The sequence below is a fragment of the Balaenoptera musculus genome, chromosome 1, assembly GCF_009873245.2.
Source record: "Balaenoptera musculus isolate JJ_BM4_2016_0621 chromosome 1, mBalMus1.pri.v3, whole genome shotgun sequence".
Lineage (NCBI taxonomy): Eukaryota > Metazoa > Chordata > Mammalia > Artiodactyla > Balaenopteridae > Balaenoptera > Balaenoptera musculus.
In genome coordinates this window covers 100,465,572-100,489,044 of record NC_045785.1, presented here as the reverse complement: position 1 = coordinate 100,489,044, position 23,473 = coordinate 100,465,572, and the positions used below count along the sequence as shown (strand labels likewise).

Here is a 23,473-nt window from a genome sequence, read left to right as displayed (position 1 = left end):
CTGGGTCACTCCAGGGCTGCAGGCCTCGCTTGTTTACTTGCTGCTCAGCTGGAGCTGCTTGTCTCTGCTAATGTTCATTTACCCACACACTCCCCGGGGCCCGGCCTCCTTATACTCATTATTGTCTGGAATGCTGAGCTCTCCTCCTGCACCCACACCCTCAGGCTGGGGGAGGGGCGACAATGTCCAGTCCCTGCCCCCACCCAGTTTATTCCTTCAGCCCCTGCCACTGCAGAGGACAGCTGGCTGTGCTCTTTCCTCTGCTCTCCTCCCTGAAGAGGGGAGGAGGGGAAGGGCCTGGTTGGTTGCCTCCCGCAAGGATGCCATGTGATGTTAGGGATGTCGAAGCCGGGAGCAGCTTTTCCTGCTGCAGAATAAGACCTGCAGCCCCGCCCTCCAAGCTCATGTCCTATAATGACCAGGAGGAAGTTGGAAGCGGGTGCGCCAGGGGTCCCTCCATGCTCAAAGCTCAGGTCCTGAGAACGTGACTCAACCCGCCAGGCCCCAGGTTCTGCAGCCAATGTGACCTTGACTTTTCTGGGAACTACTCAAAGGGCCAAGGCTCCTCTAGCAAAGGGTTGCTGAAAATCCATCAAGAACCCAGAAAGGGGGAGAGGCGGGGTGTGGGGTCCGAGCTCCATCCCACAGGCAGCGTGTCTGTTCAGGAGAGAGAGGGGATAGAATCCCAGAATGACGACGACAGGGTCCCTGCACCACAGGTGAGAGCTCCAGGCCTGCAGGTTGTCCCTTCAGCAGAGGTGATGGATGTGCACCTTCCACACCCTCTCACTTGGGCCAAGTGGGACCAGTAGCCGTTCTTGGGTACATGGGGTTAAAGGTTTCCCATGAGGGGCTGGAAAACAAAGTTAATTGGTCCACGCAGGGCTCTGACCCGACTGTAAATAATGGCTCCGCTGGCCTTGGGTGTTCTCTTTTAAGTTGTTTCTAGACTCAGCCTTTCACAATAGGTCCTTCCCTGCAGCTTCAGAAGAAATGGCCTTAAGAGACTGCCAGAGGCTCAGAACAGTGGAGACAGTTCCCTTCTCACCCTTGATAAATTCCTAGCTTCCGGACAGCCCCACTGCCCACTCTGGCCAGCTGCCTGCAGAACCCAGCTCCCGCTGGCGACCAGACCGCAGGCCTGTTCTGCCTCCCTCCTCTGCCAGCAGCTTGCCATAGCTCCGAGCTGGCTGGGCCAGCCTGCACTGCCCTGCCCTGGCCCCACGTGCCCTTCATTAGTATGCTGTGCATCTCAATGGTATAAATATCCAATCTTTCCCTTACAAGAGAATGAACCGGAAATCATTAGGCAACAAGCTCATGCATCAACAAAAATCAATTCTTCCAACACTGGTGCATTTTATGTGCTTCCCCTACCTTGCCGTGCAGAGCATGCACTTGTCTTATGGCTTCTATCACCTGATAGCTCACAGTGACATTTTTCTCCTGGAGAGAGATTATTTGGTCACAAGGGAAGCAACAGCCAAACATCCCTTCTGGACACTATCAAGGACATTCAAACTGCAGGATTCATTTGGGAGGAAGGGATTGCAATGGGTTCCCTACATCAGCAGCAATCCAGAGAGACTGGGGCCACTGGGTATAACTATGACCAGAATGGCAACCGACTTGGAAGAATTGGGGCAGTCCCTGAGGGGTTTCTAATTTCTGCAGATCCTGGTGTTATGACTCCACTTTCTCGTGGACTCGGGGAAGGTCAGAGCTGGAAAGGGCCTCGGAGATGATCTGGCCCAATGTCCTCCTGCCACAGATGAGCAAGTTAAGACCAGAGAAATCACACAACTTGTCTGGGGTGGCTCAGTGAGTCTGTGTGAATCTGGACCCCAACCCCGGTCTCATGAGACCCAGCCCTGTGCTCTTCCTACTGTCTTCCTTGCCTCTAGGCTTTTATAGGGAATTCTCTTGCCCTGGTTATTTTACTCCCTCCTTCCTCCCTTCCCTTCCCAGGCCTCTGCCGACTCCCTGTCTTCATTCTGTGCCTGTGAACCTCTCTATCCTGTATGGAAGAGGGCCAAGACTTGGAGTCCAAGGCATGAAGTGTCAAAGGGCACAGAGCAAAGACGACACTCTCTCTGTCACAATTAGTCTCTTCCACGCAAGAGACGTCCAGTCTCTACTGGGAGTGGAAATAGGCAAACCAACAAGCAATGCCAGCAAGGAAACCAAGGAGGGAAGAGAAACTACATATCAAAGTGCCTTGGACCCTAAGCCAACTAACCCCCACCTCCAAGCCTCCCACTGCGCACACATATTTATTCCTTGGAGGGAGAAGGAGACAAAGCTAGCTGTAGAGTCTGGGTCAGCCTTGTCCAAGTGCTAGCATATTTTTATGATGTTTCCATGTCAGCAACAATGTAGAAAGATGTGGCCTCTCCAGCAGGCAGCTCCCATCCCCACCCCAATCCTTTGCCAACCCCATGCCCAACTGGCCCTCATTCATCCTCATCAGTCGTCCCCTGTAGCCACGTTTTCCTCGCAGATCTGAAATGACACCTAATGAAATGACATTCTCCATGAATGTTTAATGCCTTCCTTTCTGGACAAAGTCTCTGAGACCTTGAGGGTTTCTCTAGGGCTGCAGCGAAACTTGGGATGGAGGGTTTTCCATGGAATCCACTTGGCCTTGGGAATTAGAGTGGGGGAGACAGCCCCTGGGATGGGAGGGGCTGGAGAAAGATGTTTAAACCCTCACCCCTCTCTGGCCAGCACAGGCTGGCGTTGCCCCCGGTCTTGATGGCCCGAGAAGCGCCAGTGATTGCTTCAGAGGACTCCCTGTCTTCCTGCTGATGGTCTGGACTTGGCACGGCTTGGAGTTCAGGGAGGGTGCCAACATCCTTGACAATGGGACCGCTTTCTCCAGGAGCTGTTTTCTACTGTGATAAGAAATCGTGTGTCTGAGCGTGTATGTGGTGGGAAGGAGTCGAGGTGAGGTGGGAACCGATCAGAGAACAAGATTCAGATTGCCGTCTGTGCACAGAATTCCGACTGCAGGCATAAGCGGGGCATCAGCTGGGGCCTCTCTGCCTCCACGTGCCAGACTCTGTGCGCTTACCTTTAACCCTCACTACCACCCTGCAGAGCGGGTACCGTTATGATCCACTGCTCACAAAGCCAGTGGCAAGCAGAGCCCGGAGTCACACCGGGTGCGTGGGCTCCACTGTATGTGCCCCTAACTCTCCTCTCTGCTGCCTCAAGAGCTGGCTCAGGGGGCTCTCCCCGAGAGCTGCCTCTTCCTAGGATGGGGACAGCAGATGTTCTCCTGGTCCCCCTCTGGCGCTAATTGTCTGTCTCTTCTGAAGGGTCCCCCTCTCAGCCTTTTCTTTCACTGACCCAGTCACGGGATGCAAGCCCAGCTCCACCCCACCCCAAGCAACACAAAGTGAGTAGCAGAGCTCAATTGGAGGTTTGTTCTCGTGGGAATTGGGTATCTATGCCCCTCTGCCCAGTGAACAGCCTCGAGCGGCAGGGGAGGCTGTGGGAGGCACTTGCTCCCAGAGGTTTTTCCTGCCCTGCCTCCCATAGAATGCCTGCTCCCCTCAGCCTGCTGGCTCCTCTCCACCTTCCCCAGGCTCTCTGCCTCAATCACAAACTATGCCCCTCTTTAAATTGCCCTGGGAAATTTTGTTCTTGCCAGCCCTTAAGCCCAGGCTCAGCTCCAGCCCCATCTGCAAACATTCAGAACCCAAGAAGGTATTCCACTGAATGACGGGCCCTCTTCCCCAGGAGCAGTGGAACCCTGAGACTCTTATATTGCCTTTGCTGGCTCCACCCTCCATAGAAGGCAATTGTGGTTTTAAATAGCACTTGTTTTCTCTTTTTACCTAAGAACTGCTATGGCAATTGGCATTCCTTGAGCCCACAAAGGGGCATGTAGGGCCGTCCCTGTATATGCAGGAGAGGCCCCTCTTTAGAGGGACAGGTGAAATTGCTACCTGAGATAGGAAGGGGGACCCACTTTCCATCTCAGCTCTCCCAGTTCTGCCAGTGGGCAGAGAATGAAACAGCCCTGCCCACCAAAATGAGGCCTAAGTGGGAGGCCCCAGGTGGTAGGATTGGATGAGGTTTCAGCCAGGAAGGATACAGGCTGTTAGGAGACCACAGATGAATGTCCAGAAAAGAGAGGGTGCCACTCCCCAGAAATGGGCAGAGAGCTTCCAGGGAGGGGCCTGTGAAGTTGTCCCAGCCCTTTGGGCCTGGAGGCCAGTGGTGAAAGACTTCGAAGGCACCCTATCTGTGTGCCATTGTGTTTTCTGTGGTTATTTCTTTTGTTCACCCTCAGCATTTGGAGTTCTTTTTCACATTGCAGGGCTATTTCAGGGATGCGGTGGGAACCAGGAGTAGACCAGGTATGGGTCTACACTTGGGTTGGAGCTTTAAACAGAGTGCAGAAGATGATGGGGCAGATAGAACTGAAGAGAAAACCCAAAAGGGAAGATGGGGCAGCTCAGGGTCGGGGGAGAAGGGAGGTACTGCTTCAGCCCTTCCCCCCCAGGCTAGCCTTCTCCAGAGCCCTTGTGGGGAGGGCTGGGGGGCGGGGTTCTCCCAGCCCAGCCCTAGAACAGCACCGGCATGGGACTCCTTCCCCGAGGGGCCGAGCGATTCCACTTTCTGAGAGCCTTCGGTTGACCCACATCCGTGTAGTGACACATTGGACCATGTGCTCGGAACAGTCCAGCTTCCAGAGAGAGGAAAACAGCTCTGGTGGTGTGTCATGAAAACACAATAAGCATGTCCCTTCTTAAGAAGTTGGGGACAGGCTGACTTGGTGACTGGAGGCACCTGCTTGAAAATGCTTTAAGGGGAAAAACATGGGACCAAACTTTCTTCTTGCTTCTGGGCCGTTTTGGTAGGCTTGGGGAGAAAAAGGGGCCAGGGAAAAAAAGGCAGGCAGTGAGGGCCTTTGTAATTCCAATTCCTGCTGACAGGGCTTTTTTTTGTTTTGTTTTGTTTTGGTTTGGTTTGGTTTTAGTAAATCCTGTCCAAGGCTGGGCAGACACCCAGCTCACTTTCGGGAGTGAGTGCTCCCTAAGGAAAAATATTCCCCCAACCCAATTTGGGCAATGTTTACCAGAGAAACTCTGGCTGAGCAACTATTCCTCTTGCATGAGAGAGGAAGGGAGGACTCAGCAGGGTCCCCTGACCACCTTGGGTCTGGCCAGCTGGAGCCAGCCTGGGCCTCCCTGGGCCAGACCTCGGGCAGCCCTGTACACACGCGCGTGTACACACACACCTGCACGCATGCTTCGTCCATCAGACACTGGGGACCCAGCAAGGGGCTTCTTCCCATTCAATCTTGCTTGATTGGCTCTCTGGGACTCCAGTCCCCCAGAGAGAGACAACTTTTGGTTGCCCTGAGAAACTGCATTTGGAAAAGAAGAATTTCGGGAAGACCTTGTGTCCTGAAGATTATGCAGCTTGTGACGTACCCATATGGGTGACGATAATAAGCCCACAACTGCTTCCACAGGCTGTCCCCCACATGTTGAGAAGGGAGGATAAGGATTATCCCTTCACTCTTGGGGAAGCCGAGGCACTGATAAGGGAGCAGGACTGTTCAAGGCCACACGGCCAGCTCTGGTCTGTCAGTCAGGATCCAAGAGGCCTCCGCAAGGCATTTGGCAAACACAGTGCCATCCCCCAAGAACCTGCAGGTCAGCAGGACTGGGAGTCAGGAGACCAGAGTGAGAATCCTGCCTCTGCTGTGTGGCCTTAGACAAATCACATCACCTGTCTGTTTCCTCATTAGTAAAATGTGGGAAATAACCTGTATTTCACAAGGTTGAGGTGAAATGTCAATGAGAAAGGGCCTCCAGAGGTTCTTGCCGCAGTTGATTGTTCCCGGGACTAACAACAATAACACCTAATGTGTTTATAAAGCATGTTCCAAGTACATTATCTCATTTAACACTCTCGACACAGTAAGAAATCAGCATTTCAATTTTGTAGATGAGGCAAACTGAGGAGATTCCCTGGAGTCAGTTTTAAAGCGAAGAACCAAAAGTAAGATCATTTTCTTTAAAAGCTGTAAGACTGTAATATATTTTACCCTTCCTTGCCTCAAGGCAAAGCATTATATTCTTGTTTTAGATATTCTAGAAAATACAGAAAGCCACAAAAAAAGAAATGCAATGCACCATAAGCCCATTATCCCGAGATAACCTCCATTAACATTTTGATGAAATCCAAAATCTTCCCCTTACTTAGAAAAATCACCTGAAGGCAGTGAGGGGCAGGAATGCTCTGGAGACCGAGAGAGGGTTGAAGCATTGTCTAGGTTAGGCCTGGAAGTTTCTGGGATTAAGCGATTCTGGAAGAATGCTATCATGAAGGGAAGGATGTGGTGTGGAGAACAGGAGGGGGAGACTGTTAGGCGAGCAGGGCCGAGGCTCAGAGGTGGGGTTGTGAAGACCAGGCTCAGGAACCTGGGCCCCCCAGGCCTGCCTTCTCACCATGGACCATGGCCACCGCTCATCTTTATCAGTGAATCCCTGAGTTCCCAGAGACGTGAGGAGTGGTCTCCTCTTCCCAGCTGATGAGGTTGGGACATCCTGGAAGACCCTCTGGGGAGCCCTACAGCCTCACAGTGAACGGCTGACCTTCTTCTGGGGCCCGGGGGTGGCCCTGGGGATATCACCTCTCCCTCTTCAGCCAGCTGGCTTCCTAGTGGGCAGAGCCCCAGGGAAAGCCTCCAGGTATGGGCAGTGTGGTCTGGCACAGCTCTAACCCCGCCACGGCAGCATTGGGCCACTCTGAGAAACCCATCAGCAGCTCTGGGTACCTTCCCAGCATGCAGGACTGGGTCGCAGCCAGCCAGACCCTCCTCACCAATCCCTGGGTCCAGACCGCTCATGGGGCACGTGCCCCAAGGGCCGGGACCCCGTCTTGCTATTAATAACAATATTACAAGTCCACCTGGCCCTTACATAGCACTATTGAATTTACAGGACCCTTTTACACACATTGTCTCATTCAGTCCTCAGCGAGTCTTCGCAGGGACATTATTCTAATTCTGCAGATAGAGAAAATTAAGCTGAGGCAAGACAGAGTGAATTGTCTGGAGGTTGCACAGCAAGTACTAAAAACTTTCATTTATTTGTGTCTGTCACTTTGTGTTGCTGTAAAAGGGATATAGCTCACAAGACCTATAATATGATTACAAATAAACTTCAGACAACATACAAATTTGGCAAAAGAATAAATGAAAGAAAGTCAAATGGAGTCCAGAGACGCCACCACCCAGTACGTGTGCCCCACCATCCGAACGCTGTCCGGAGCAGACTCACACCTGCCTGGAAGCATTCTAGCAGCTGTGTGAGAAGGGAAACCTAGTCACAGGGTTCTGTGTCCATGAAATAAGTATAAACCAGATGCTTGGGGAAAACAAAGCTACCCCCTGCTCCTGGGACCAGAGGGAATAATGAACAACATCACGGGGCCAGTTCAGAGCCTGGTCTTTGAACTCCAAAACCTTGTGAACACCTCTAAGCTTCAGTTTCTTCAACGGGGGTGGAGGTAATCATAAGACCTAGTTCATGAATTTGCTGTGACATGTAAATGAGATTCTTTTTAAAAGATTTATAAAAACAAGTAACTGAGATTACAGACGTAAAGCACTGTCACACACTGCTTCACCAGGGCTCCAGAAGCATTAGAGGAAACCAAAACACTGGGTAGTGAGGGTAATGGATGTGATCCCCGAGGACAACCTTTCAGAAAACCAAGCTGGTTTGGCACGGTGGTTGAGAGAGTGGCCCTGTGGTCTGGCTGCGTGGGTTTGAGCCACGTCTCCCTCCTCTTTAGCAAAGTGGGCTGGTTCATATCTTTGTGAATATCTCTGTGCTTGCGTCCTCATCTGTAAAATATGGGCAAGAGTAGCCCCTAATCTATAAACACAGAGCTCTTAGCCAAGTGCCCAGCACGCCGCGAGTGCTCGATGGGTGTGAGCTACGAGTGGGATCTTGAAGGCTCTTCCTTTATATTCATCCTTAACTGTGGTAGCGGTTAGCAGTCTCTGGAATCCAGGGCTCTCGACTTTCCACTGCTGCCCCTCGGGGTCTCGTTTGTTTGCATGTCCCCTGTAGCCCTTAACCCGGGCCTTCATCTGTAGGTGCTCCATTCATACATGGGGAATGAAACTGGAAAGTGAAAGAAGGGGATTCCAAAGCGGTCTAGGGGTTAAAAAAACTCCATCTAGCATCAACTGGGCCGCCCAGGCTTTCAAAGCCTCTGTTTTCTGATCTGTAAAACGAGAAGGGATCTTGTAATATCCAAGGACCCTTGAGCTCTTATACTGATTATCACAGAGAGGTCTTTACTCTCGACCTGCTAAGTGCAGTAGTTGCAGAAGGTGCTTGGCTAGGAATTCTGTAAAGAGACCCAGCTCCCACCCTAGTCTCTAAGAAGCGCGTGGGCCAAAACAGAGTGGCGGGTGCTCTGCAGAGCCGTGGGGAGCGTGGTTGGCGGAGAACGCAGGTCCCGGAATCTGTGATTTCCGGTTGCCTGGCCTGGCAGGAAGGGGCCTGGATCAGCCTGAGAAAGGCCTACCTCCTTGAGGACAGGTGGCCTCACTGCTGCAGACAGGAGATGGTGCTGTCTGGCGTGAGAGCAGAGGCAGGTAGAGGTGGGGTGGGAGGAGGAGCTGAGAGAGGACGGCAAGGAAAGCCGGGCTGCAACTTGCATAAGGAGCCTGAGAGGTGGACCTGAGAGATGGGGGTGTCCAGGAAGCAGCAGGTCCCCTGGTCAAAAGCAGTCGCCCCAGCAAGAGTAGCGGGAACCCTGGGGATGCCCAGCATGAGGGGCTGAGGCTGGGCTGGGCCACGGGTACAGCTGTGGGGTATGGCCTTGCCTTAATGCCAGGCTGGCCTCTTCCTGAACCCGGGGGCTGTCCAGGCTCATTCAGTGCCAAGAGGCAGTCCCTCCGGGAGAGGGAAGGAAGGATTTGAAAGAACGTCCGCTCTGGATCTCAGGCAGCACTAGCCGTGGCTCTGGTACAGGGGCAGGCAGGAACACTGATTCCACGATACCTCTCCTTCCCACCCCCGGGACTGCCTCCCAGCCTGAGCCTCCCTCTTTGTTTCTGCCACTCTGCACTTGGTGCCTGGCAGAGAGGAAATACCCATTAGTGTCACCTGCTCACCAGTGGGAGACATTAGCTGGCTCTGGCAGAGCATGTGGCCTATAATTTTTGGAGGAGTTACAATAATGGAGCTAATTTGGTGTTTCATCATCATGCTTCTGGGTGAGCAGAGGGGGAAGGGAGGCCCTGGGCCTGGTGCAGAACAACCTCCCAGCACAGAGCTCTGTACTTCCTCGGGCAGCTTTAGGGGTCCTGGAGCCACGCTCCCTCCTCCCTTGCCCTCCTCTTCCACCAGAAGCTTCTCCTTCCAGAGGTGGATTGTCAGAATGCAGCTTGGACACTCCTGAGGCCAACCCCAGCCCGAGGCAGCGCCACAGCAGGACAAAGCAGGAAGGGGCCTGAGCGTTTGAGCAAGTGTATGAAGAGCCTGCTCTGCACTAGACCACCCATGCAAGGGGTTTAAGTGCACACATTCGTTCATCTTCAAGGTTAAGCCCATTTTACAGATGAGAAGGTGAGGTCATCTGGTACCACGCTTTCATTTTACAGCTGAGGAAACCGCAGCTCAGGGAGGCCCAATGACGCCCCCTAGATCACTCGGCTGACTATCAGCAGAGCTGGGATTTGAACCTAGGCCTCCTGGCTCTAAGTTCAATGTTACCCCTAAGTTTATCCTGTTGCTGGGGACACCTGAGCTGGTGCCTGGAGCCCAAGAAGACCCACAGGTGTCCTTCCCTAACCCCACTTATTGAAGATGGGTGGGGAAGCCCAGGGCTGGGAGGAAAGAATGAGGCAGGCTGCTAGCCAGCACAGCTTCCCATGGGCCTTGAAGTCAGGAGCTGTGGCCTCTGAAACCCAGGCTAGACGATGTCCTCGTTCCCACCCTCTACCCCGGGACGTGCCCAGGGCAGCTGCCCCTCCTCCTCTTCCTGACTCAGATGTCCACAGAGCACACCTGGCCCCTCAGCCCACCAGGTGGGCTTTGGATAGCACATCCACTGGGTGCAGGGCCACCGCCTGCCCCAATACGGCAGGAGAATGATTGTATGCTCGCTGCACGTAAATCTTGACTTTTCTACTAGCAGCTGGCAAAGTCTTTCCTGTGGTTTCCTCATATGCCTCCAAATCAGGGGCTTAGAGCAGCTGCCCAGCAGGGGACCACCCTGAGGATGGTGATGCTCATTGTCAGAGAGGGTTAGACACGTTCAATGGCGTTCACGGTTGTGCAGCTGGAATGTAGTAGAGTAGGGATGTGAACCCTGGGTTCTGCCTCAAGTCCCATGCATCCCCCATTGGGGCTGTTTTGCAGCAGAATTGTGATTCCCTCCCCTCTGGTTGGATGAAGAGCCAAGACCTCAGCTTCCCACCAACCCCCCCAATTGAGAGTTCTTTGTTGATGACTATTGTGGGTCTGGATGAGGGCCACTGAAATGCCTGGAAACTTTAGAAGGCCAAGGACACTGGATTTCCCAGCTTTGGAGAAGGGAAGGAAGACAAAACTGATACTGTCTTCAAGACTGTGAAGGCATAATGTCTGCGTTATGATGAAACAGCAGGTGGGAACTAGGAGGGAAGGGTGTAAGTAACCTGGGAGGCACTGGGTTGGACGTCAAGGAGAATTTCCTGAGTTCCAGGATGATGGAACACTGCGAAAGGTGTGAGCGAGATGTCTTTAAAAGAGGCCTCATTTGTTGAGTTTAATGTGGTCCTGCTTGGAAGCTAGGATTGGATGAGTTGACCAGTCACTCGTCGTCTCTTGCTGCCTAGTGGCACGTGGAGTTGTCTTGCTCCGATCCACAAAGATCCTACACCAAGGGAGTGAATCCCAAGATATGATGCTTGTAACTCTCCCAGGAGGCCCACAGGGACTGCAGACCATCCCCTCGCCCCACCTTAAGACCTGAGGAAGCTGGAAAACAAAAGTGAGGAAAATAACTCCAACTCTGCAGGACACAGAGGGAAACACTTTACCTGCCCAAAGTTTCTTCATGAAGGGTTTCCTCCTCCCAGACCTGGTGTCTGCACCCCAGAGAAGTTCAGGTGGGAAGATCCGTGCAGAGAGAGCTCAGGGTCCTTCCACTGCTGGCCCGGCTTCCTCCTCTCCCAGTCTTCTTGCATGAGGCTGTGTCCACTGGAGCAACATAGCACTGGTTGAGACGATGACATATAGGTGCATTTCATGAGGAACGGCTGACTGAGGATGCCGGCACGGGCTGGTTGAAGTGAGCAGGAGATGGATCACCTCACAGCACCCGCTTGTCCCCTTTCAAGAGGAAGCAGACTGGGGCAGGCAGAGAGAAGCAATGACTGAGTCTCAGAGCCTTCCTCTTTAGGGCTTCTTGCTTCCAGAACACTGAAAAATTTTGCTTTCAAAACCCACATGGGAGGGACTTCCCTGGTGGTGCAGTGGTTAAGAATCCCCCTGCCAATGCAGGGCACACGGGTTCAAGCCCTGGTCCGGGAAGATCCCACATGCCATGGAGCAGCTGGGCCCGTGCACCACAACTACTGAGCCTGTGCTCTAGAGCCTGTGAGCCACAACTATGGAGGCCACGTGCCACAACTACTGAAGCCCGTGCACCTAGAGCCCGTGCTCCGCAACAAGAGAAGCCACCGAGATGAGAAGTCCGCACACCGCAAGAGTAGCCCCCGCTCGCCGCAACTAGAGAAAGCCCGCGTGCAGCAACAAAGACCCAATGCAGCCAAAAATAAACTAATAAATAAATGTATTAAAAAAAAAAACCACCCACACGTGTCGTTAGCCCACCTGATCCTCAATAACCAGGGGCAGAAGGTAGGTGCAGTGGAGCACAGTTCCAGAGGAGGCTGCGTGGCACGGAGGAGGAGAACAAGGCCTCAGAGTCAGCAGACGGGAGTCCAGATCCAGACCTGCTCGATCCCTCTGAGACCCTAGGTGATTACGTAACCTCTGTGATCCTCAGTATGGCAATAACTGTGGGTTCCTCCCAGGAATGTTGTATGAACGAAATGAATTAAGTACAGTACGATAAGTACCCAGCATGGGCTCTACAAACAAGCAGAGGCTCCATATCTGTCAGTCTCCTTCTCTCTTGACTTTGGCTTTGATCACGAAAAGAAGGAGACAAAGTGGAAGCAACGTCAAAATCCCGGCCAGAGTGTGCGTGCTCAGTTGGTTCTTCTAACTCCACAAGGCAATGGTTCTCAGCCCCTAAGACTTCCCTACAGGGCTTGTTAAAACATGGAGTGCCAGGCCCCACCCCCTGTGAGGGTGGGCCCAATAATTTGCATTTCTGGCAAGTTCCAAGTTCTGCTGCTGTGTCAGACCTTTTTTTTTTTTTTTTTTTTTATTAGGAGTCAGAGGCTTTAATTTTGGCATTCAACCAAGAGAATAATTTGCTCACAGGTAGTACGGCTAAGCTACAGGTGATTGAGAAATGGACTTATTTATTGGAACTGAGCCATCCCCCCCCTCCCCCCCGGCCGCCTCCCCTTTATGTGCCGTATAATTGCCTTACAATGGTGTGTTAGCTTCTGCTTTATAACAAAGTTAATCAGTTATACATATACAATATGTTCCCATATCTCTTCCCTCTTGCATCCCCCTCCCTCCCACCCTCCCCATCCCACCCCTCTAGGTGGTCACAAAGCACCGAGTGTGTCAGACCTTTTTAGAGCGCTATCCAGTTTTCTTAAACCATCTAAATTTGGGTGAGGCCCCTTCTTGCTAAAACTCAGCTCTGCGGTGTGCCTGAGGTGCGTAGGGAAAAAGTGAAGGGTGGTGGTGAGCAAGCGCTCCAGGCGGATCAGCGTGGCTTTGATCCACTGGAACTTTGTTCGCACCTAACCAAGGAGAAGAGGCCCTTCTATGATCCTAACTTTTGCTTGGCAACACTGATATTGAATGACTTTCGTCATACTCCATGTCGCAGAGGCTCTAATAGGGTCTTGTCCAGGGCAGCCTCGGAATCTCCTCGTTTGCCTTATGTTACAAACCGAGGATGCAGGAGAATCACCTGGGAAGTCTGTCAATCATTTGCACACGTAGGTTCCACCCTCAGAGATCCTGGCTCTGTAGACCTGGGGCGCAGCTCAGGCGTCAAGTCCCCACCTCCCCAAGTGAGTCCAAGTCAGGAGACCTCCAGACCACACCCTGAGCAACAACTTATGACACTCCACCCTGAGCTGTTACCCACATCTCGTTACCCACAGGGACACTGCCGGACAGACCCGAGGCTGAGGTTATGCAAGGGCCCACACCCGTCCTTTTCACCGCCTTCTAACCAGGTGCACCCCACGAAGCTGAGTTGCTCATTAATTCAACAAATATTGGTGAGCCTGTGTTATTTATTTACCAGGCACTGTGCTTAGTCCCGGGAATATAGTGGTGAGTAAAATACGGGACAGGGACCAGGGTAAGGTAAGCAAGGCACCAAGAGGGCAGAGTGTATGGAAGCATTCGCTCTTGGAGGCATGTGTGAGTGAAGCTAAGAATGAGGGCCCCCACCGCCTTTGCTTTTGCACCCTGGGCGCTTTGGTTTACTCTGCCCTAGTCCTGGCCCTGGTGAAACAGACCCAGTCCCTGTCCTTTGGGAACACACAGTCTAGAGCAGGGGCTGTGGCTTTGGAGGAAGCGGCCTGAAGGATGAGAGGACACCTGCTGTGTGAAGAGTTGGGAAAAGAATGATCAAGCAGAGGGAGACGAATGTGCAAAGTCCCGGGGGCACAGTTGAGGAGCTGAAAGAGCCTGAGGGCCTAATGCGTAGTGAGGAGGGCGGAGGCAGGGGGAGGGGGAAGGGTTGGGCCCTGATCATGTAGGGCCCCTGTAGGTCTTGGGAAGGGTTTTTGGCTTTTATTCTACCACAGGGGGAAGCCACTGGAGGGTTTCAAACAGAGGAGTGACATGGTCCATCTTACAGTTTTGGAAGTGCTTTCTGGCTGCTGTATGGAAAGCGGGGCAGGAGAACAAAGGGAAGCAGGGGGCCTGTTAGGAGGCTGTGGCATGTGAGCAAGTAAGACAGGATTTTGCCCTCTGTGTGGCGCTGGAGGTGGAGAGAGGTGGGTAGACTCAAGATTGAATTGAGATAGAATTGACAGGGCTTGAGGTTGAACTAAATGCAAAGGAGCAAGGAGGGCAGGCATCAATGATGAGGTCTTGTTTCTGCCTGGAGAAACTGGATGGATGGAGGGGCCATTTCCTGAGTTGGAGAAAACATGAGGAAAATGTAAACAGAAGAAGCTCAGAGTTCACCCTGAGCATCTGAGAAGTTTGAATTTCTGTGAGATATCCAGGATGGGATGTCATGTTGGACGTATGAGGCTGGAGTCTAGAGGAGAGGCCGGTGAAGGCGCCATAAATTCGGGGGTCACGAGCATGGGGATGGGCGTTAACGCTGTGGGTGAGTGAGGAGAGAATGAGTGTTTAGAACCCACTGCTTAGCGGTAGGGGCAGGAGGAGGATCCGGCAGGGACTGAAAGGGGTAGCTGCAGATGTGGGAGGAGAACTGAACGAAGAGAATGCTTTAAGAGCAGCGTGGGCAACTCCATGAAAGGCTGCAAAGAGGGTCTTCAGAGAGGAGCCTCATCACAGCAAGACCCAGAGGTCTGGAGCATCTGGAGTGTCTGGAGCAGGAGACAGGTGAAAACCTAAACCTTCAGGTCAGCAAAGATATGAAGAAGCTAAAGCCCCCATCACTGGTGGTTCAAGCACGTGCCCTTGTCTGGCACCAAAGCCCTGCCTGTTGGCATCCCCAGGGCACCTGTTTGCAGAAATGTTCCTCCGCTGTCCCAGGAGACTTGCCCCACTGGGACCAGGGCAGCTTCCCTCCTGCCGAGAGCCCTGCAGCCACAGCCCTGCTCGGGCAGAGAGCAGATCACTCACTGCTGAGCTGCCCGCCCTTTCCGGGCGAAACTGACAGCTGTTTGACAGCCACGTGGCAGGACAACTTGAGGCAAGAAATGAAGACAGATTCTCATCATTAAGTTCATTAATGTGCCATTAACTCCTGTCATTAGTGAAGATGCCCGTGGATGGACCAGAGCGGAGGTGAAGTCCTCTCACAGACAAGCACCCATGGTACAGACTTTCCGACTTGACCAGGCATTGCCTCCATCTCTTCTAGAACTTCCCCAAACTCTGCTCTCCTCAGACTCCTTTCAGCCCCTCATAGCTCCTCTCCCTCTCCACCCACTTTTTTAAAAGTCATTAGGAAGAGATCTGTACCTCCCAGTGTGATTCTGACTCATGGATATTTGCCCAAAAGTAATGGTGCATGTGAAACGCTAAACCTCTTTTCAAGGGTAGGTTCACGAAGGAGAGGCTGTGAAAAAGTTTCCTAAATAAAACCATCTGTTTCCCTGAAGATGTTCAGATAGAGAAACACTTGTCTCCCACTGATGTGCTGTAGTGTCTCAAGGGGTCCCCCGGGACCAAACCCACCGCGAGGGTCTCCCTCACCTCCCCGCTCCCTGTGAGCTGGAGGGCCTCCTTCTCCACGGGCCGGGCCGGGTCCCAGGCTTCCAGTGTCCACAGCACAGGCTGCAGCCAGAGCGTATGGAGTTCGTTGAAGGCGCCTCCATTCTGCTAGATCATTTATTCATAACGCTGCAATGCCCTTGGGGCAGAAAACACTTGAGAGAAAAAGCAGGCATGGAAGTCAGAACAAATAGAAGCCGCCCCAGCTCCCAGCAGGGAGCCCGAGCAGCACAACAGACACAGCCCGCCTTCTACCCCAGCCGCCCCCAGCATTGGGCGTTCTCCCCAGCCCTGCAAGCCCAGGTCCGAGGAGGAGCAGGGAACAGCCCGGGGCTCAAGGCCGGAGCCGCCTCCGCTCCCCTGCCCCAGCAGAGAGCTGATTCAGCCATGCGGGCCCGGGGCAGCCGGGGTGTCAGTCTCCGCCCTCCTCCGCTGCATCCCCTTCCGCGGGTCACCAGATCCTGCTGATTTCGTCCCAGATGTGCCTTGCCGGGCTTCAAGGCGTTCATAACTCCTGTCCCCTAGGCCATTAGACCCAGGGGCCATGGGAGACACCCCAAGTCTGACCAGAGGAGTGAGAGGAGGTGACCCAAGAGGAGGGAACAGGACAGCTGGGCTGGAAAGAGGAGTGTTGTCCGGGACAGTCAGAGGGAGGGAGAGGTTATTTCAGGCAGTGGAAAGAACAGGGCGAAGGCACGAAGGTACAAAAGAACCCGGAGGGTTTGGGAGGGGCAGTTACAGAGAGACAAGATGCTGTAGTGCCTGAAACTGTGGGCTCTCGAGCCTGGCTGCCTGGGGTCACATCCCAACTCTGCCAGGTAGTAGCTGTGGGCTGGGCCAGAGGCATAGCCTCACTGCACATCAGGGTCCCCATGGAGAAAATGCAGATAATCATAAGGCTTTTGTGAAATTTATATGCCTCAGTACGTATGAGCACTTAGGACAGGACAGCCCATAATAGGGCACCTGGACCAGAATGGTTGGCAAGAAAGGCAAGGGCCAAATCATGAGGGAACCTGAATGCCACACAATGCTGTGGGTAAGTGATTTTCAAGCTGACTCCTAGAAGCTCCAAGGAGGGGTTGAAGGTAGGAACTCTGGGTGCTTTGTCTCTAAGCCACTTTTCATCCATTGTATATATTTGGACTTCTAACAATATTTCATTTGAAGAAGAGTTTTCCAGTTACAAAACAGGTATGGAATGGGGAGCCACTGAAGGATTCTGAGCAGGAGAACGACCCCCTGTTTATAGCAAGGAGGATAGATCAGAGGGGTCGGGGGGAGGGAGTCAGAAAGCTGGGCGGTCCAGGCGAGAGCTGGTGCGGGTCAGAACTAAGGCAGTGCGGGCGGGAGGGGAAGAGAGGGCCTCGGAGTCTGCGGACTCTTAGGTGGCAGAACAGCATGGCGGAGTACCTGACTGGGTGTGAAGGCTGCAGGCGGGCGAGGAAGCTAGGATCCTTCTGGCTTCCACTCTTCCCCCGGCCATCCATTTTCTGCAAGCCTGCTGAGGTCCTGCTTTTCACAGGGGAGAAAATCCAAACATCTTTCAGGGCCTCTGAGACCTGGCCCTGTCTCCCTAACCCGGGGCTCCCCAGCACAGCGCCTCTCAGCCACGCCGTGTGCCACTCCCGTGGCGCTCCTCACTTTCCCCTCCTGGCAGGCCATCTCCCCCCCTCTCAGGTCAGACCGGCCTCCCAACCCCTCTGTCTAAACTGCCCCCCCGCCATTCGCTACCCTCTGTCCCGGCCCTGGTTCACCCAGCGCCTTCGGATGCTCTCTTGCTTACTTTATTTTTGTCTCCCTCCCCCAGAATATAAGCTCCTGGAGGGCTGGGACTCCGTCTGTCTCACCACTACTGTCTCCCCGTATTTGGGAACCTTTAGGAGGCGGGTGACGAATGAATGACACACGTGAAGGTGGTCTCTGGTGTGGCGGTCTGGGTGGAGGGTGGTGCGGTGGGCTGAGATGGAGATGGGGCAGAAGACACCTGCAGGGTCAAGGGCAAGCTGCTAGGTGTGGGCCCTGAGGCAGACACGGTGGGCCCTGCCCTGTTCACGCCTTGTCTGGGCTGCTCTTGCCCACCCTGTGTCCACGTTGCCCTCTAGCCACGTGGGACCTCCGCGCCTGCCCCCTGTGTCTTTATGCGCCCGCTGACCCCCTGCCTGGAATGTGCTTGCTTGTTTCTTCTGCTGTCAGCTCCTTTCACTCACCTCGCCGGATCCTACCAAGTCTCACCCCCTCTGGGAAGCCTACCCTGAAATCCCTCGCAGAGTTTATTCCTCCCTCGTCTACCTCCTACATCTGTCCACACCTCTCTTCCAGGGCTCACTGATCAAGACAGATACCACTGCTCACCCACGTGCCTTTCTCTCCCCTGCCCCTGCACCAAGACTGTGAACTCTTGATAACAATAGTCATTATAGTTATAATAATTATAATAGCAGCTAATGCTTCCTGAGCGCTTACTCTGTGCCAGGCACTATGTTAAGCGCTTTACACAAATTACCTCGCTTAATCTTAACAGTCCTAAGAGGTAGATACTGTTATTAGCCCCATTTCACAGATTAGAAAACCAAGACCGTGAGAGGATTAAAGTAAGCCACACTCCTCATAAACGTCAGAGCTGGAACCTGGACCCAGAGCGGCCTGACCCCAAATCCATAGGCTCAACCATTCCTTCATCAAGCCGGTATTTCTTGAGCTCTTACTGTGAATCAGGCCCTGGGTTAGATGTGAGGGGTTGATGATGAGTAACACCAAACCCTATCCCTGCTCCCAAAGAGCCCACCATCTAATGAGGACACAGCATTCATCATATAATCCCCACAATCGAGGTAAAGGTTACGGTCGTGGCGTGGGCTCTGAAGAGGTCTGGGGGGCTGTGGGAGCAGTCCTGGCATCCAGGCTCCACATCTGACTCACCTCTAACCCCACTTCCAAGCCCCAGGCCTACACAGAGGGATTGCTCACTGGCTGTTTCTTTACCCATTGGAGGCAAACTCGCTTCCACCCCATCTCTCTTCCAGCCCCCCAGCCCCAGGGTAACTGAACAGCACTTCTTGCCCAGTGCTTCAGAGATCCTTTTACTCTCCTGTGGCTTTTCCGAAAGTGTAGCGGATGCTTCTCTGCTGATGATGGGAAATTCAGACAAGCCACTTAATGATTAAGAGACTAGAAGTGTTCTCTAAGAGATGGGGAAGCATCGTTCTTGTTTCACTCAGCCTGGATTCCCAAGACGGACGCTGAGGAATTGACGCCGCTCATTGCCTATTTAGGAGGAAGAAGGCTAGCCCTGGAGAAGAACAAAAAACACTTGGGGGGCATTAGGAACCGAAGGAATGAGTGTCTTTGAATTTCAAAACAAAGTTGCTAGATACCTTGAGGTGGGTAATAGACAGACACCAGTTAGGCATCCTTGGGCCATCTCAATTGATGATGCCTGACGATGGATTTTCCAGTTTGAATGCTTGGTTTTTATGGCTGGCAGGGACCTTAAGGCTACAACATCTAGTGCAACGCCCTCAGTTTTACAGACCAAAGCCCAGAGATGTGAAATGATGAGCCCGACATCTCTGGGCTAGTTAGTGGTGGAGGGACTAATGCCCAAGTCTCCGGACTTGTGGTTCACTGCTCTTTCCCAGGCAGTCCACGGATAGGAATTTTTTTCCTATGCCTAGGGCTGTGTGAGTGCATCAAGGAGAGAGAAGTGCTTTAATGAGCTGTTGCAGATGGGCAGCTGGGGAACCAGCAAGGGCAGTGTGGTGCAATAGATGGGCCTTTACAAATCTTCCTGCCCAGACGCCTGGATACTGCAGCCAGGGGAGAGTGCTACTATAACGGGCGGCAGTGTAGCTTGAGAGGCTGCGTGCATGTAAGGACAGACTGCTCCAGGAGCCGACATCCTGGCTGCAGGCCTACCCCCTGCAAGCATTAGCCAAGACACTAACCAGCCGCTACTGGGCTCAGACCCACCCTGTCAGCCCCTGGGTTAGCAGTCGAGAGGGCCAACTTGGATTCTGCTGCTTTCTGGACAGCAGTGACCTCCCCAGCACCAGGGAGCTCCTTACCAGTCAGGGGCCCTATGGTGGCCTCCCCTGACAGAGGGTGAAGATGAAAGCAATAACACACTGGCTGTTCTGCAGCCCCTGGTCACCCCTGGTTTTATTAAAGCCAAAGTCGCGAACATCCCTAATGAGGATAAAAGGCTGGCAAGGTGCACAGGATCTGGGGCTGAAACCCCCTGAGAAAGGGGGTGGTGCCGAGAGAACCCAGGAAGGCCGCCCATGGGGTCAAGCTGGGCCCAGCTTTGCAGAGAGGAAGGTGGCGACCAGGAGGTGCTGACTCTGTTTGCTTAGCTCCATCTATTTACTCAAAAGTAACCCATTTATTTTCCTTTATCAAATAACCCGTCCTCTCCTGCCTACGTGTGCAGGGGAATTAATACCCCCCTTGATCCATGGAGCCAGGGGCAGCTATCTTGCCATCAGGTCCAGCGAGGCCCGATCACCCACAGCAGAAGGTCCTGGACTGGGCTTCGGGCCCCCCGGCCCCAGTTTCCTCTCTGCGTCCAAGTCGTAGGGGGATATGGGCTCACTCCCTTGGCCTGTCTGGGCCCAACGATGCAGGGTGGGGCTCACTGTTCGATGCAGGGACCAGGATGGGGGTGGGGGGTTCCAAACCTCGCTGCAGACTCAGCACCACGAGTGCCCCCAGCTGCCACAGTTCTACCACAAAAGGAGGGGGCCCGCTGGGTCGGTGCTCTCCCTGGAGGGAGCCATCCGTGAGGGCAGCCCATAGCTCCCCAGGTGATTCCGCTCACCCCGAGGGATCTCCCACATCCCCAGGCAAGTCTCCCAAGCTCACAAACCAATCAGCTCAGACTCCTGCGACAAGACAGCCTTCGAAGGCTCCAGAGTAGCCATGTGGGGAAATGGTGACAGCAGCCTTTTGTTCACCCCCCTCACAGGGGGGCCCTAGGAGCTTCCAGGTTCCTTACCAGGGCCCTAACATGATCCGGGCATGTGTGTAGCTCCTCTTGTGCTATCGGGCACCCCTGAAGCACAGCAGGTGTAAAGCAAAGCCCCTGCCCCTAAGGGACCTCCAGTCCCTGGACGGCATGGGAGGGCCCAGCTGCAGCAAGGCAGGGACTCGGTAACCCCTGTGAGCAGCTCAGGGACAGAAAGTGCTGCAGGGGTGTAGGGGAGATATGCTCTGTGTGGGCTGGACCCTGGGCGGGGATCCCTGTGAGGGGCATGGCCCTGGGCCCTACAAGATGCATGGGATTGTCCAAGCAAAGATAAGAGGAGGAGGCATTTTGGCCAAAGGGACCAAAGATATACCAGCCAGTTGGAGCACAGGGTTGGCATAGAGGAATAGAGAGAAATAATCAGGTGAGGAGGGAAGACAGGACCCAGTTGTTGAGGGTTCGGAATGCAAGCTGGGAAGATGGGCCTTGATTCCAGAAGCCGAACAAGGGGAGCCACTGAGAGTGTGCAAGCAGCAGTGCTGGCCTATGAAAGGCTTAACTTCACCAAATAGTCATTTCCTCCTGTGTGCAGTAAGGATACTAAGATCACCTAGCTCACAGGGCTGTGGTGAGACTCACGGAGATAATTTAACAAAGGATTTGGCGCCTGGTACGCATGCAATAACCTTGGTTCTTATTCCTGTTATTGAGTCTGAAAGGGTTTCTCTAAGTCTGGGCAGGATTGGAGAGTTACAAGGAAATAAAGGGAGCTGGGGGCCACCTTGTACCTCGGTGCCCCCGCCAGAGATGGAACATTCAGCCAGGTGCTCTGCTGACCCGACCCCTGCTGCATGAGGGGACAGTCATACACCCACAGCACCTGTCACGGGCCACTTCCTGTGTCTCCCTGAGGGAGAGGGAGATCCTGGTGCCTTCTTTTAACTGGTTACACCCCACTAAACATGGTGCCTCTAGCAGGTTCTCAGCAAATACAAACAGAAGAACAGGTGAAGTTGTGGTCTAAGGTCTAGAGGAGCCAGGGTTACCTTGAGATGCTCCCTAGGTGGGCTGGGAGGGCGTTGCTCTCCTAAGGGTCAGAGTCCAGCTGTGTCTCCCACCAGCCACGCAAGCCTGGTTGGGCCTTTACACCCAAGTTTAAACACTGAGTTCTTCTCTGTGAGATGGAGGGAATAATGACAATGCACCCTGCCTTGCACAGTGGGTGTGAGCCTCAAAGGTGGAGCTGCCCGTCACAGAAGAGCTTCATGGGGCACAGGAGCTCGTGGGTGTTGGTCTTGGCTCTTGTGCTGGGGTGGGGGTGTGGGGGTAGCTCTCTCTACGGCGTGTCCAGCTCTGCCCCAGCCAGACACCACCCTTCCACCCTTCACACCCACCCCCAATACCCCCGCCCCCTCCACCTCTTCACCCAGGGAGCCGGGAGGATTCACCAGCTACTCCTGGGATTTGATTCACCAGTGGGTTAAAAAAGGACAAATCCTGGGCTAGGGAAAGGGTGGGTATCAGTGCCACCTAGGGGAGAGCATTGGGACCACAGGCTCTGGAAGGGGTGGCGGGTTATTCTCCAGGTGAGGCCAAGTATCAGGGGTCTCTTGGAGTCCCCAGTAGAGGGTGGTTCTTTGTGAGGAGAAGGGACAAGAACCTTGGAGCCACCCTTGACTGCTCTCTTTCTCAAAAGTCACCTCCTCCAGGAGGCCTCCCCGGCTAGCCTGTCTAAAATTTCAACAACTATGGCCTCACCCATGAACATTTCATATCCTCTTTCCCTGCCTTATTTTTTTCTCTTTGATCCTTTTTACCAACTTACTTACCATCTTTCTTGTCCTTTGCCCTATTAAAATGTAAGCTCCGTTAGAGCAGCGATTTTTGTCTATTTTGTTCTTTTCCATATCTCCAGTATGCAGAGCAACACCTGGCACATAGCAGGTGCTCAATTACTACTTGTTGACTGACTGAATGAGTGAACAAATGGATATCTGCATCTGAAATCAGAGCCACCCCAAACCCCGACCTCCTGTTCTTCCACCCTGGGTCTGGGAGATTTAAGAGAGGAAACATCTCCATGTCTTGGAGCCCTACGTCAGCCTCAGAGCCTGAGGGAGAGGTTTTGCAGTGACAGCACCCTCCTCCACCAGGCTTGGAGCAGGAAGAGGAGACAGTCCAGCAGGGTGCTGTTTAATTCTACAGCTGGACACGCTTACCATCTTTGACGTTTTCCTGTTCCCTGTTGCTCAGAAACTTCCTAGGATTGGGATCCCTGGTCATGATGATTCTAGGGGCAGGAGAGGCAGCAGAGTGTGTGCTCCATGCTGGGTTCACTTCTGAAGCATGACCACATTTAAGGACAAAGCGGATCCAAGACCTGGCACAAACTTGGAATGACGAGTGTACGTCTTCTTGGTCAGCACCATATCCTGGGCAGGTCCTGATTCCCTGTGCTTGCACACTGAAGCCCGGAAGTTGGAGTGCTAGATGTGTTTCAGGAGAGGCTAGGAAGCTGCCAAAGCAGAGGGACTCACAAAGAATGACTGAGCTGAGAGCTAGAACCAGATATGTGGGGAGAGGGGACCCCTGATGGCCAGAGTGGGTCTTGTACAGAATACTGTCATGACCCCAGGCCAGGCAGGGTGGGGAGTCAAGGGGTCCAGTGACTGAGAAGCCTAAGTTGGAGAATAGGGCTGGACCCCAAAAGGCCTGGTGGTCTGGAGGCTGCAGCCAAAGGGCATAGGTAGGGCAGGTGAAGCCAAAGCAGGAGGGGGAGGACCAGGACCAGAGTCTGATCAGAGCTCAGAAGGAATACTGAAGGGGACAAATTCTGCTGAAGAGCCAACGTTGTTATCATTGCCTTTTATACCCAGTGACTCTCAGCATAGAGGCCACAACGTCAGGCCTTAAAGACATAGCACTCTCCCTCAGAGAGCCTTCTCCTGGGCTCCGG

General features: G+C 53.5%; 1 protein-coding gene across 3 annotated transcripts in view; it reads left to right on the top strand.

Annotated features, from left to right (window-relative positions):
- SYT6 (synaptotagmin 6) overlaps positions 1-23,473 on the top strand; it is a 59,248-nt gene that overhangs the window by 22,423 nt on the left and 13,352 nt on the right. The gene's annotated exons all lie outside the window — the stretch shown is intronic.